Below are 15,640 nucleotides of genomic sequence, written 5' to 3'. Positions count from 1 at the left end.
ATTTCTTGTTTTGTAAAACTTCTGATTCAGATATTAACGAGGCCACTGGGCAAAAAAGTACAGCACACGTATATTGTTTCGCCTCTAACGGTTTAATTGCTAACATTATCAAGTAAATCAAAAACCACAAAGCCAACAAGCCTTAATAACTAGATATTTGTCAGGGCTTCCCAAGATGACAAGAAAATATGATTTCTGATCTGCCAACTCTCTGGTAAAGAAATGTTTAAGTTTAAGCAACCAAAACAGTTCATTAACCCAATGCTGACCAGGTAAGGGGTCGGTATACTATCTATCACTCATCCCGTGAACAACCGAGTGCAACAGGATGAATGTCTTCCAGGAGAGACAGTCTGAAAATGTGTGCCCTTATCCCCATTTAAACAATGTTGAGCCAATATTGTAACACATCGTACAAACTAGTTCTGTTCGAGCGAAACCCGACCCTTAAGGGCACAAACCCCAATCTCTGGCGTCAAGTCAAGTACTTCGCTACAAACCCATCCGTCTAATCCAACTTCCTCCAGCTGACTTGCGGCTCAGTTTTAACACAGAGGACGGCTACCAAATTCACACGGGACTTTACACACTGCACTTATCCTGCCCTGTTCGACCAACTGCAGCACAAGATTTCCGTCTCATTTGTCACATTACTTATGTAGAGTAGTTGGCACAATGTGTGACCACCGTGTAACAAATGACAATAGCTTGTGGACGCAGATGATGCTGAGCACGGTGAAGTGAAGTGAACTTCAGGAGGTAAGAGGCAAGAGGAAATCAAGTGTGTCTGCTCGCTTAACATTCACTGGTCTATTTACACACACACACACACATCCAAAGTGAGTGGCCCTTAACACGGCAAGGTGCTCAGGAGGCTGCTGGATGCACTGAGGGTGGAAAGCAGAAATCAGCACCACATGCACAAAAAGAAAATCTGGCTGAAACTACACAAGAAACAGAACATGTCTTTTAATGAAGCAACCGTGGTCCTCGGTCATAATTTTCAAAGAAGCAGCCAAGATTAAAGTCAAAGGAGTCTCCCAATGGCTTCAAGTCTGCGCTGCTTTGAAAAATACCCCCAGTGTACAAAGCACCCCCCCCTCCCAACCACCACCTCCTCCCCCCTTTTTTTTCGCCCACCCTATCTTTCTCTCTTTCACACTCTTCTTGCTCTGTGTTTCTCTTTCTTTTCTCCTCTTTTCAAATAACTGGAGCTGCACTTTAGCCACCAATTCTCGCCCCTGATCCCATCATTAAAAAGGCTCAGGCAGAACAAGGGCTTTTTACGTGTGCGTGTGTGTGTGTGTGTGTGTGTGTGTGTGTGTGTGTGCAAGAAAGAGGCAGAGGGAGACATACCGAGACAGGCTGACAGACCTGGGCCTGCCAAGCGACGTGGCGCTCACTCTTTAAGTGCAACAGACACCTCCTCTCCGACTACAGAACTAACACTGTGCCACGCGCACGCACAATAGGATGAATAATTGATCGGCCTGGGGCTTCACGTGTTAAGAACAGAGGAGGCGTGCCAGTAGCGTTTTCACTTCAAATTTGTATTGTCTTTAGTCTCCGCCAGCCATCTACATTTCTAACACCTGCCTCAGTCAGATGTGCGCTGGTGCACTAGCCCCGGAACTATCTTTCATCTCGCACACACAGTTACTGGAAGAGGAGGAAAAAACACACACTTTCAAGAGATCATTATCTAGCAGGGAAACCAGGACACAAGTTCGATAGCTTCCCTTTTCCTCCCGCCTCCACCAGCAGTAACCTTTGTTAGATCATTTCAACACCTGCAACGTTTTTTCAAAACAGGAATAGAGGCTTTTCACTTGCAAAGGTTTCACACCTTAACTGGAAAATAACATCTACGAATGTTAAATGTAGTGTTACCAGTAAAAATAACCCCCAAAGGAAAATAAACGCACACCAAAAAGGCAACAGTGCCAAAAATGTTATTGCATGTGCTCTTTTGAAATAGCTTCAGTACAGTATTAACCAGCATTAGCCGGTTCATACTGTGAGTTGACAAACAAAGTCTTGACGAAAGCTGCACAAGCCTGAACTCTGTAGCAGGGAAAAGTTTATGTGATAATAAGCATATTTTGTGGGCTTACTCTTATTATACATACTTACATACTTTATATTGAGATACATACAGTGCTGTTTGTTTTGCTCTTGTTAGTAAATCTTACTTTGCCGGATTTTTTTTTTCTCCACTTTACATAATGACACACTAAGATTTGGAAAAAAAAAGACTGGAGCTTGACTTTGGTCTCTAGAGGTTAAATCATACCACATTAGTAATATTTGGTGATTAGAAGTAAGGCAATATTACAATGTATAAACATATCCTGAATACACATCTGGTTCAGTTTCAAAGAGCTACGGCAAATGAGCATCCTGTTCAACATCTGAGCACACTGACATGTTTACTGCCTTTGTTCAGAACCTAGGGAAGAGAGTTTATAAAAAAAGCCTGACAACACAAGCTAATGCTTTTGACTTTCATGCTTCCCCTCAATATTTTTCACCCTTGCCAAAAAGAGGATATCCCTGAGTAAGTAATGAGTAAAATCTTCACTCCATATGCATTATACATTAAGCAATTAAAAATTCTAAATCTTCACTGCGCCAAACCAACAAGGGGTCATTTGGTTTTTGAGGAAGTGGTCCATCCTCTTCTCTTGTCTCCTGAATAACCAAATTGTCTGCATTTCACAGTCGACCTTTTTGAACTCTTTGAAAGCGACGTTTTCTTTCAACTTCTCATTTTGTATTTCCTCCTGTCTCTATGCAATGACTTTAAAAGTTCTCTCAATTTCTAGAAGGCATATATGATCAAAAATATATTTTTGGACACTGCTTCCTTGGTGCTACATTATATATGTTGGCAACTTACTAATCTTAACGTTTTATCTGAGATATTGAAAAGTGAAAATATGATATTTATCTAGCAAAAGAAACATTTTACATCATAAAAAACATTCAAAGATCATAGCTTAAAGATCATAATCTCTAACCCTATAACTCAAAAAGAGACCGTATGAACTTCAAGTCAAAAATGCATATTTGATTAATACATTATGAAATGCTAAAGCTATAGTTTGACATCTTGGGTAGCAAAAAAGTGTAGGTAGCTACGGCGGGAAACAGTTAGCTTAGCACTCCCGAAAGTTAAGAAGATACTCCTACCAGAACCTTTTAAGCTCAACATTCACGACCATGTTGTTCATTTCATCTTCACAAAAACTGAAGAGTAAAAACAAAAAGTTGTGGTTTTACAGGGTTTCTGTGCAGGATATATTGGCTGAGTGAAGTGACTTCCTAGAATCTTGTGGTATCTCATGTCAAACTATTCCTTTAACCTGAAGGTACGTTGGCGAACATAAAGTTCTCGCTGAAAGTGTCTAACAAGTTCCGCCACTTCTTCGACTTGCCTGCCAAGCTGTTCATAACTATGTAATGTCCTCATGCATTATAAAGATCTGTTCATGATTGAAAACAGCACAGTCAAAAACAACAAGTGATTAAAGATCGTGAAGCTGACTGAAGAGGAACGGAGATGGCTTGACCTTAAACATACTTGGACTCCCTGGTGGACACTCCCTCCCCAGTAAACAGTCCTGTAATATTTAACACAGAGGACGTCAAAGGGCTCTAATGTTTGCTCCTCTCTGCTGTGGATTGGGATGTTTTGCCCAGGGTCGGCTTCCCACCATTATGACATCACTCAGGACCCGAGCAGGAGACTATCAAAGGCACCGCAGCAGTGTATCATATTCATCAATGGAAAATATTCATATGCATATACACCCTTGCCACCCTAGAAGGGAAGCATCTCCTTTTTAAAGGCTGCAATCCACTGGCAACACATGAAAAGTTACAAAACATCAAATAAGACGCAGCGAAAAGAAAATTAAAAATACAAAAACGCTGGGGCGAAAAGGAACAAGTTAAAAGAAGAGGAAATTCTTTAAAAGAGTAATGATTGAGCAGTGCCTGATTAATCATCGATGGCGTTCTCGGGTAACTGTCCAACATTACTTTTGATTTAGCGTGCTGGGCGATCAATAGAAAGAGCTCCAGGGGGCATTTCTAATTAAGGTAATTCATGGCCTGGCTGATATGGCTAAATTACAAATTCCTTTGCACATGTAGATACACATCATGCACAACTCTTATCAATTAAGTTGAGTTTGCCAGTGTTAAGTTTACTGTATCTGGAACTTCAGTTGAGAGTGCAGGATAGTAATCCAAATATCATTTAGTGAATCCATTTGGTCAGTATGTCTAGACTGTTATTTATAAACCACAAGTGAGTGATGATGACTTGAATGACTTCACACTTGTTCTGATTAAACAAGAAAAATAGAAAGCACATTACCTACTTGCCCCATACTGTATGTACATTGAAAGTGTTATTGATTGCTGAAGAGATGCCGTCTTAATGTGTTTCCAATATAAGTGAAAATCCACAGTCCTTGTTTTGTGAAAAATGCAATGGTTTCAGCAGGCGCAGTTAGTAAAACTAAGTGTGTTTTCTTTCGAAGTTACAGCCATTTTAGTAAGAACTTTCCCTTTTCTCTTTCTTTGGACTGGGTCTCCTTCCTGAGACGGATGAAGGAAAAAAGCAGAGAATTTAATGTCCTCTCAACTGGACCAACTACTTCTGCTAAAGCCACCTATTAGTTTTGGCTTTTTTGCACCCTTTGTCACAAACCATGACTTGGGAGTAACCAGCAGGGCTCCACCCGCGGATCTTGATGGTCGAGAGGGCACACACCAAAGATGTATTTGGGAGCAAGGGCGTTTAAGGCCTAGAAATAAGATTGCGAAATCTATTTAAAAATGTACAGGCAAGAACAGTGCGGATGTGATCATGCCTCTTTGTCCCGGTAATGAGTCGAGAAGCAGCGTCTTGTACCAACTGGAGACAGAGGGAGCCCTGGCTGATACCTGAGTAAAGTGCATAGCAATAATCAGCCGAGAATTCATAAAAGCATGCACAACTTTTTGTAGATCAGCAATTGATAAGACCAGATTTTAAAGATTATTTTGAGCTTGAAGAAACATGACTGAACACCATATAGGATATTGATTATCAAAACAGAGGTTATAACCCCTGGATTCCAAGTAGCCTGCTTAATATTATTTGACAGACTGCCAAGATTAGCACCAAGAGAGGTGATGGATTTTAAGGGACAGTACAGAATAACTTTGACTTCTTTCAAATTTTGGGACATCCAGGATTTAATTACAGGGAGAGACATGTTGTGGGATTTCCTAGGCTGCTAGGATCTGTGGGTTTTAACGCCATATATCACTGAGTGTAGTCAGTGTAAAAATGGTATGGAAAACATCATGATTTTGAATCAGGCAGCATGTTTATAGAAAACAGAAGGGGGCCAAGAACAGAGCCTTGAGGAACACCATACTCAACTGAGCCATCGAGAAGGAACCCGGAGCGACAGAAAAGGTCCTGTTAGAGAATTAGGAGCATATCAAGCTATGAGCCGAGCCCTTGATGCCAGACTGGAACCTGATAAAAACCAGAACTAAACTCCAGAACTAACAACAATTTGGATATTGGTCTGTAGTTACTTAAGGACAGGGGGTCCAAATTAGGTTTCTTTAGCAAGAAATTTGAAGAAATTCACTAAATAACAGGGCTAACTTTGTGAAAATACATTCTTGAACATCTAAGTGGGGATAATACATAATATACAGGAGAAGGAATTAATCTGGGAGACTTTACTCTTAAACTGAAATTCTATGGGTAAAACTGTGTCAAAGAGGACGACTCAACATCAGGTTCAGGAACAAAACGGGACCAGTAATAATACTGTTTCTGGATATCAATTCAGAAAAATAAGCCAATCTTGCATCCTTAACTGTTTTCTAATAAGTTACCATTTGTTTTTTAAGGGTGTTATGTAACATTTCAAATTCAGATTTTCTTTTAAGGGGCTTGAGTGTGATTGTTCAGCCAGGGGAGGTTATTTGATTTTTGTTTTCTAGTTTTAAACGGTGCAATTTGGTCGAGGATGGATAGGCACTGGTGGTTAAATGCATTTAACAGTGCATCTGGGTCTAGAGGAGATATAGTGGATTTAAAGAATGGTGAATTATAAGAATCACGGAATTAAACTGCAGAGCCAGCGTTGACAATCACTCAAGAGAGAGACCAGAAGAGAGTACCAGGTCTAAGGTGTGACCTTTAGAATGTGCGGCCCCTTAAACAGATTGAATAAGGTTAAAAGAGTCTATAAGATCTAGACAATGAGAGAAGTCCGTATAAGGGCGACATAGATGAATATTAAAATCACCAAGAATAAGCAGCCTGTCGTATCTTTGGATGCCAATTGATAAAAGCTCAGATCAGAAAGAGACAGGGTGAGAAGGAGAGTTCTTTTGTTCATTTTAACCTGACCCTCCAGATGATTTGTAAGACAAAACCAGAAGAGAAGCTGTCATTGGAAACTGTTTGAAAAGGAACCAACTGTCAAAAAATCTCTTGCCGAAGCCAGTCAGGAGAAAAGCGAAAACATATTTTCAATTGAGAAAACCCTCCATTCTTTGCTTTTCTTTCAATGTAAAAGACTTTCAAGCTCTGATATAAATGATGCTATTGCAGCATCTACGCTAACCTCTTCAGGAGCCGCCATTGTCGTTTTCAACAAACTGCTGCCTCTATCTGTAATCTTGCACAAATGTAAGCCACGCCCATAGCTATAGTAGCTCCTCACAGGACACTGATTGGGCAGTGCATTGGTTTGCCAGACACAAATGCATTACTTGAAGCCTGACAAGGCTTTGTTTGATATGTGATCCTTTCGATTCTGAAGTAATCTTGTGACATCACGAGAATCCAGCTGCCATGTGAGATAGATTCAGTTTAGCCACCAAGCTAGAAACGAGCCTCGCCAAGGAACGGAAGCAAAGTGTAATCTAATGGGAAAGCAAGCAGGGATGTCTCGTGGAAATGAACAGGGCGGTGATAAATCAATAAAAGATAAGTAACACCACTAATATCAATTCCGATCAATAGGTTAAAACCTAAAAAACACAAAAAGTGAAAAACGACAGACGACGCTAGAAACAAGAAAGGGATCTTTTCACAGCCAGTATGGACAGGGGGAATGATTAAAGACACCAATTAAAATGTACATATTGCAATATGAGTGTTTTAAGACAAATGTTAAACTGTAACATACTGTACAGAAACCTTGTGTCAATCTCATTGTGAGTGAGAGACGGTGTGTGTGTTTGTGTGTCGGGGAGTTAAGGACCCAGTCCTGCAGGTCTGGAGCATCACTCCGGAAAAGCCCTTCTTTTTATTGGCAGCTCTTCCAAAGACAAGATTTAATGGAAACGGCGGATGTTGAACCAACGGAGGATCAAAGAGGCTTGACAGCAGGTGGATAATTCTTCAACAGAGAAACAAAACATCATGGCTCCATTGGTCCAGAGAGGGAAACAGATTTGTTTGTGTCTTCTAAAGGATAGTACATAGAGAGATTTATCACAAATGCTCAACACCAAACTACTTGTAATTAAGCATAATGGCCTTTTCTCCATCTTTTAGTAAAGGATGAGAATCTGAAGAATTTCATGGTGTAAACATTCGATTTAACATGTCGTTGGCTAAAATAAAGGTGCAGGGGAGTCTGGGGACGTGATGAAATAGTTCAGGGTGAGCTGGTTTGTGTGTGAAGCCTGCTCTTTATTGTTAGAATGAGAAGTCAGCTGCATTCAACATCTGTAAGATAAGGCAATAAACGCCAGTGCACCACTGCAGCAGCGGCGCACTAACTCAAAGCAGTTGTGTTTGTCCACTGCCACTCCACAACAAAATGATGTCAATTGAATAACTGCAAATCTTGCTGTTTAGTGTATAATCAGGAGGCGTCTTGTGTTACCACAGGCCTCCGAGCCATTATTAAACCTGAAGACTTTACTGTGATGGGGCCGTGATGCAGCGCGAGGCATCAAAAACACAAGGTGCCGCGTTCTCAAACAGACAGGTAGGTTAAGTGGCAAAGAAAACGACAGTCATTTCAGAACGCAGCTGCTGTGCTGCATGCTTATGCCAGCAGAAATGGCTTAAATACACCCCCATGAATATGCGATTTCTGTATGAAGAGTTTGACAACAAAGGGCCCACCACATCATTTTTGATGAGGCTAGATTGTCTGTGTGTGTGTGTGTGTGTGTGTGTGTGTGTGTGTGTGTGTGTGTGTGTGTGTGGTTGCACTTACCTTCCTATCCAACAGTGTGTGTGTGTGTGTGTGTGTGTGTGTGTGTGTGTGTGTGTGTGTGTGTGTGTGTGTGTGTGTGTGTGTACAGATCGGCAGGTTTCTACCGTTCTGTCCTACTTACATCTCTGATTATGTTCAATTAGAGAAGTAGAGGGAAGAAGTAATGCTGTCCAGAACAGCTGATTTGTTTTTTTACACGATGCAATGGTTCAATTACTAGAGTCAGTCAGTTTGTAAGAGCATTATTGAGAGAAGTAGATAATTGAAAAAAGGTTACTGTTACGAAAACAGTAACCTATATACAGACATTTTATGGAGGTGACAAACTCAATGTAAACAGCCAGCTAAGTCTGCACTGCCCTGAAAACAATGTAATGAACCCTGAATGAAAGATTAGTTCTTCTTGATAACAAACCAGAATATTAAGGCCTTGGTTTTCATGGGTGTAAACTGTTAGGTAATAATAATCTGAAACGTCATACAATTGAATACATTAATATATAAACATTAAAATGTATTAATGATGTATTTCTGTATCAACTTATTAATAGTTGATATATAAAAGTATTGGTAAATAATTTGTTAACATTAACAGTGACTTTAACTACACCCCTAGTACGTTTTAAGTTCTTCAACTGTACCCTTAAGCCTTTGATTCGATTTTTCTAATTTTACATATGGTGTGCTATTCAAGTTTCAAGCAAATAGCATTAGTGCCGTCTATTTGTTTAGAACAGTTGAAACAGCCAATGAGTGATGACGTGTTGGGTCACTGTGACTGATGTGGTTAATGTGAATAAAGCAGTGACATGATGAGGGATGAGGGTGACCCATGAGAATTAGGAAGAAACTCATGCCATATATGTTCTGCTTTACTCCAACGTAGACCTACTGAAATGTGACAACAATGTGCTTGGTATTGTAAAAAACATATATATTTTAAGATGATCACATTTCAAACTAATATGCTGGTAACATTTATTCAAACTGTCAATTTTAACACACCAGGTTGGGCCACATTTCATAAAGTCGATTGATGGTATCATTCTGTTCAGCAATATTATTTCCAAAAGATTGTTTTTTTTTCTCATCATCTAACCCAAATTGCTCCACAAAATCTCTCTGTGCTTCTCCTTGAACTATATTTCTACATTTATGCCGTACTTTGACTTTTTTTCCTTTAATTTTACAGTTTGCTTCCTCTCCAAAGCCCTGGTAAAATAGCTCTCCTTATGACTTAAGCAGAATTGACAATTAGCCTGCTAGCTGGAGCAGAGGTCTCTGCAGTGGGTCCCTGATGGTACTGTACGGCAGATGAAGAGATTGAACCACCACCATCAATGGCTGCCTGTCTGAGATTGGCTGCTGTAATTGGTACCCGCTCTGTAACACTCACATTCCATCACACTTTATTAATGCCCGTCATCCAGTCAAAAGCTAATCTTTTATTCTGTTTTCCAATTATTGCAAAGTGGCGGGCTTTAAATGAGGAGGAGGAGATAATGAAATTAACTTCCTAACTTAGAGCAATTCTCTATGGCACAATGATCAGATATTCTCTTGGTCTGGGAAATGTATGCTAATTTTATGCATCTATCATTAGTTATTACCATTGCAGCAACATAAAACACAGTTTTCTTGAACAATTAGACTTAAAATGGTGCATTTTAATCAGTCAGGGGAGCCTTGCATGCATATTAAAACAGCTGTAATTGAAAAGCCTGAACTTTTGACACTTCTTGAAGCAAGTGTTTGACAGCACTGACAGTTTGTTTACATCCTACTGCATCTGTCTTCAGTTTCAAAGATACTTTCGTAATACCTGAGAGCAACCATGGGGAATACTCTAGGGCTTTTTTTTCCTCTGCTTGTCTATTGTTGGTGCTTCAACATTATTTTTTCTTGTCATGAGTAAAATATCACACATTTTTAAGCGTTTTGTTTGTTTGATTTTTTTTTTTTTGTCTTTTGTTTTTGGGATCATGAAAAGGATAGTTTGGCCTTTTGTTAATGCAACAATCAAGTATGCTGAAACCTTTTGTCAGGCTTGCAAGGAACATTTATACTGCCACAAACACTTTGCTATACTGAAGACATACGAGACAAAGCTCTGAGAAAGCCATTCAAATAGCAACATCAGGCCACATGAATAAATGGGTCTTTGAAATGATGCAGTTTAGGATTTAATGCACGATCAAATCTGTTTTATTTCTACTTTTCTGGTAATTTGTGCTGCCAAATTACTTGCATGTTAATCGACAACAATAAAGTCAGTACATGTGTACCTCCCCTTCTACCAGAAATCTTAAATCACAGTAATTACACTGAAGGAGGAATTTTAGGAAAAGAGAATCATGTGTTCAATATGTCTCAGATTTTCCTGACAGGTGGATATTATGTTTAAAGTATTCCGAAGCTGCAGAGTAAAATGTTTTGGGGTTTTCCGAAGCAGAGAACGACCTAATGTTTATTTCGTAGTAGCAGGTCTGTTGCACTGCAAATTAATTTGGTTTTGCTTAACTAATGAATCTAACGCTCAATAAGCACCCCCTCCCCTCTCTGCTTTGCTACAGGCCCACAGCTCCGAGGCCCCCAGACGAGCTACCATCCCCATCCGGCTCATCAGTCACCCTGGGCAGTCTCTCCCCAAACGGGACCCCCTGATGCCCAGTAATGGCTGTTTGATGACCCTCATAAAAGGAGTCAATGTATTGATGGAGCCCTTTGAGGACAGACCTAATTTGTATGAGGATCAATTCAGCCAATTCATAAGAAAAGAACCAGCGGACGGAGAGAGGGTGTGTGTGTGTTGTGTGTGTGTGCGTGTGTGTGTGGGAGGGATCAAGATTTCAAACATAACATTACACCTGTGACCTCGCAGCTCCGACTGTGTGCTCACGTTGACACACACAATTTGTTTTAATGATAGTCTGTCGTGTTGTTATTAAATAATTGAATCCCTCTCAGATCAGATTACCATGTAAAGGACGGCACATTATATTATGCGTGTCACTGCTGTCTGTCATGCACGGTGCTTTGTGTCATCAATTTTTATGAGAGGGCCACATGCATTTATGGCTGATCTATCCAAGGTATTATGAAGCTCCAAAACCACGGTTAAGTCATTCAATTTTGTTGTAAGCCGTAACAAGTAAATAAAGTGAACGCGAATAATTACAATATCTATCAAATTTGTCTACAGATAAATTAAACAGGAAGGCCTCACCAGAAGAGAGCAGCTGGGATTCAATACGAAGAGGAGTGACTAAGAAGAGAAAGAAGAAGTTTAAAGCTCTTTCGTGCTTTAGAAATTAAGAAATATATATATTCAGACAATGCTTCAACAAGGAAAAGCAGTTCCTTTAAATGCAGTAAATTTCAAACACAATCCCACACAACAGACACGATTAATTCATTTTCCAAAGTCAAAGAGGGCTCTGAACTATAAGAGACAGTACCTCTAATCAGGTGTATAGCGGAGACGATCCTCCAGATATTGCTCTCAGAATAATCAGTGTGTCTAATCTGGTGTGTAGCGGAGATGATCCTCCAGATATCGCTCTCTGAATAATCAGTGTCTGGGTGAAGCCCTGCTGCCCTGGCCTCTGCTTACCTAATGAGACCCCATGCCCGTGATTTCTCAGCATGCTTCGGCTCGCCAGACCACTCCTGCTCCACCCAGGGAAAAGAAGAAGAAGACGAGGAGGAGGAGGAGAGGAAGGAGGAGGGGGTGATGAATCCAAACGGAGCCCCCCCCCCCCCCTCCCTCTCCCTGCCATATCATTTGCATGTGCAGAATCAGGAATGATATCCACAGAGAGGCAGTCAGGAGGAGGGAGAACAAAAAAAAGAAAAGAAAGAGTAGGCAGGGAAAAGAGGTGTGCTCTCTGACCGCGAGTACCTCCAGAATCGGGTCAGATTTCTCTCTCTTCATCTTCAGGAAAAAAAAAGTGATAGAAATGATAAATGAAATTAGCCACCAAAGAGTTCCCGTCTTCTAAGAAGCCATGAGGGCGGGGGTGGCGGATGGCAGGTGAAGTAATAGAGAAGACTGAAAAAGAGAAAAAGCAGGGAGGTAGGGGCGGAGGGATTGAGGGAGTTTTTTTGAATGGAATCCAATGGCAGGTCCTGATGGTGAGGAGAGGAGAGAGTGGAGAGCCCCAGTGTCTGCAGCTCCAAAAGAGGATGTGATGAGACTGCATGGCTAATGAAGCAGCGCTCCTCTCTGGCTCCACAGAGAGCCCAGCCTTTTCTTATTCCCATTCATCATTAATTCAACAACGTTGATAATTTCATTAGGGTTTTTTTCCCGCGCATTTTCCAGGGCCTTTATCAATAAATGATGGGCAATGGACCAGGGGCTGCCCCTGCTTAGCTAAACACACACTTCTCTCTCTCCATTTCTTTTTGCCTTTTTCCTTCTCTTTCATACCAGCAAATGTGAATAAGTATAGTATTAAAAAAAACAACTGAAAAAGTGGGGGACCTTGCCCAAAATTCACTTAAGGTGTCCAGAGTACAGACCTGGCTCTTTCATTTAACATGGCTTGAAAAACAATATTTTGCTTAAAAGAGAAATCAAAATCCTGAGTTTCAAACGAGCCACGATAAAGTTTACACAACTTGTTCTGTCTGCTTTTCTCTGTCGTCTTTGTTGTAATTTGCATCTATATGTGTGCCCTTTTTTTCCCATTAAAACTTTTTTTTAAAACCAAGGGACATTCGAATTTATGATCAAGGGTCTTGAATTTATGATAAATTTAATAAACATACAGCATTCTATGAGACAAAAATTGGGGGGAAAAGGGAGAGGGTGCATTCTGGGACCAATTGTCGTGGGATCTAACATATGGCACTCGCAGTGACGCAGGAGGCATCTCAGGTAAATAAACCAGTATCTGGCACACTACAGCAGAGCCTGCCTTGGCACAGTTGTAGTGACATGGGGAGCTTGGCCAGGCTATGCATGTATGCACACACAGACACACTCAAAACACACACATACACACACACACACACACACACACACACACACACACACACACACACACACACTGAGCTAGATTGGGAGCTCTGAGGGGCTGGATCCAGGGATTACTCTAACCACATTTATTTATTAACTCTCAATTAAGTATGGGTGTCCCAGGGCTTAAAGTGGCTTAGTGAGCAAGTGGGACCCCAAGCACATTTTGATGACAGTCAAGGCCCCTGATCTCAGTTCACTCCATTTTGCTGATTAAATATAAGCTTTTCATCTGTGGATACAATGCTATTAATTAAATCATTAGATGAGTGATTCACTTATGAGCAAAGGGAGCAGTGAAAAGAGAGACTCACACGAGTAGCTCGCTGCAATAACTACTGAAATATTCATTATAAAAAAAAGATTGCCTAAATTCATTGACAAGGATTACATGTGTAGAGACCCTCTCCCTTCCTTCATTGGGCCAACCCCCTTCAGCATGGGCACACATGCCTTTTTGATCACTAGATAAAGGGATCGAACAAACGCAGGAATCACACACACTAGTATAATGGGCGTGCACTGCTTCACACACACAAAGTTAGGGTGAGCCTATTAAGAATGTTGCATTTTAAACAGTTCTTTAATGAAATATGACCACGGAGTTGTAATAGCTTGCTCGGGGGAAGTAGGATCACTGTAAATGAAGAGGGTAAAAACAGAGCTGCGCTTTCTGTTTCCCTGCTGAATTACAAACCAAACACGATGCAAAGTGTCCGTATTTGTAGCGCATCCCTCGGCTGATTAAGGGCCCGTTCACCCACAGTCACATTGCTTAGGAGAAATGCACTGAACTTCATGCATTTCAATGAAAGACTGCTGCTGATAGTTTAGCAAGGGGCAGTGAACGGACACAGGTGGATGCATTTCTTTTGGCTCACAGCTCCAAGTGTAGCAAAAAAGTTGAATATAGCTCTTCTTTTGAGGAGAAACAGTGAAGATCAAACCACAATGGGCAACCAGCGAGCGTTAAGCCATGTGAAAGACTAATCTGCGTTCCTACATATGGTTGTGACTAATCTTTTTTCTTTCTCCTCATCTTAATTTAGCACCTTCAGTGCACCTTGTATTTCTCTGTCAATACGAGGGCCCTTCTACTGACTAACATTCGAAGAAGTTTAGAATATTTTATTAAAGATATGCGTGCCCAAGGAAAAGAATGAATCTTCTTGCTCATGACTTAACTGAAGGTAGAAGGAGCATGAAGGGCAGAGAAACAGGCTCATTATGCAAAAGTGCCCCAAATATACACCACATAACCCTTAGAGGGGCTAAATATGAAATTCAGAGCATATTGAAGGGATTGCCTTCACATTGCTCTCAATGGTGCTAGTGGCGTTAACAGTGCAAACAAGGGCAAAAATGCTTGCAGAGCTAACAGTATTAAAGGGGAACCAGTGGGTGGGTGCTACCGCTTCTGCGAAAACGCAGTGGGTTGGAACTTCCTTATCAACCGTATTGCAGTGCAGACCGGCGGCAATTAGCTAGCAGTGGGACACACACACACACACATACACACACACACACACACACACACACACACACACACACAGAAACTGACATGCACGACATGACTGGACAGGCTATTAAAACAAAGAACACAGAAGCTCAGATTACAACGGCTTCATTCTCTGCTCAGGACGCGATTACACAGCAAATAGCCGTTTCCTGCTATTCTAATGTTCTGAATGTCGTAAACGGAATCTTCAATACCTTAAATAAATAATAAAGTTCAAAGCTGCCACAAAAACAGAAGATTTAAAATGACTTCTGAATTTAAGACAAAAGAGGTTTCCCCGTTAACTGCACTACAGGTTTTTTTTAATGAGAGCCAGCATCTAGTGGCAATTAGAGGAACTGCAACTTGGTACTGTCTTTGTAACGTTTAAGATTATAAAAACAATAATTCTAAAAACATTGAAGATTAGGTTAATAATATGGCATTTTTTTATCTCTTCATCACTGTTTTGATTTACTTTAAAGGGGCCTTGTGCATAAAGGTTTAATTAAACAAAGAAAATAATTTTACCTCAATGTAATTTGTATCATTCCCTACGCCTAACATCTAATTATACAATAAAAGTATGGTAATGTCCTAATGTTGTGTTGTTACATTAGATACATGCTATATTTGCATTGTGTGTTAAAATAACTGGATTGATGGATTAGGATTATACCAACAAGTAATAGAAAGGCATCAGTGTGAGGTGGAGGAAGGGTTTTGTGGGAGGCAGCACTAGAGGCTGATAACCACAGACAGCTACAGCACTCTGTGAGGTGTAATATAAAACAAAGCTGCAGGTCTTCTTTACTGTAAGACACCTCTTTCACCTCTCGCTGACATGAGAGCGCAGGAGTT

The sequence above is a fragment of the Cebidichthys violaceus genome, unplaced genomic scaffold (assembly GCF_023349555.1).
Source record: "Cebidichthys violaceus isolate CVI_PGR_0920_01 unplaced genomic scaffold, fCebVio1.0.p SCAF_4, whole genome shotgun sequence".
Lineage (NCBI taxonomy): Eukaryota > Metazoa > Chordata > Actinopteri > Perciformes > Stichaeidae > Cebidichthys > Cebidichthys violaceus.
This window is presented reverse-complemented; position numbering follows the sequence as displayed.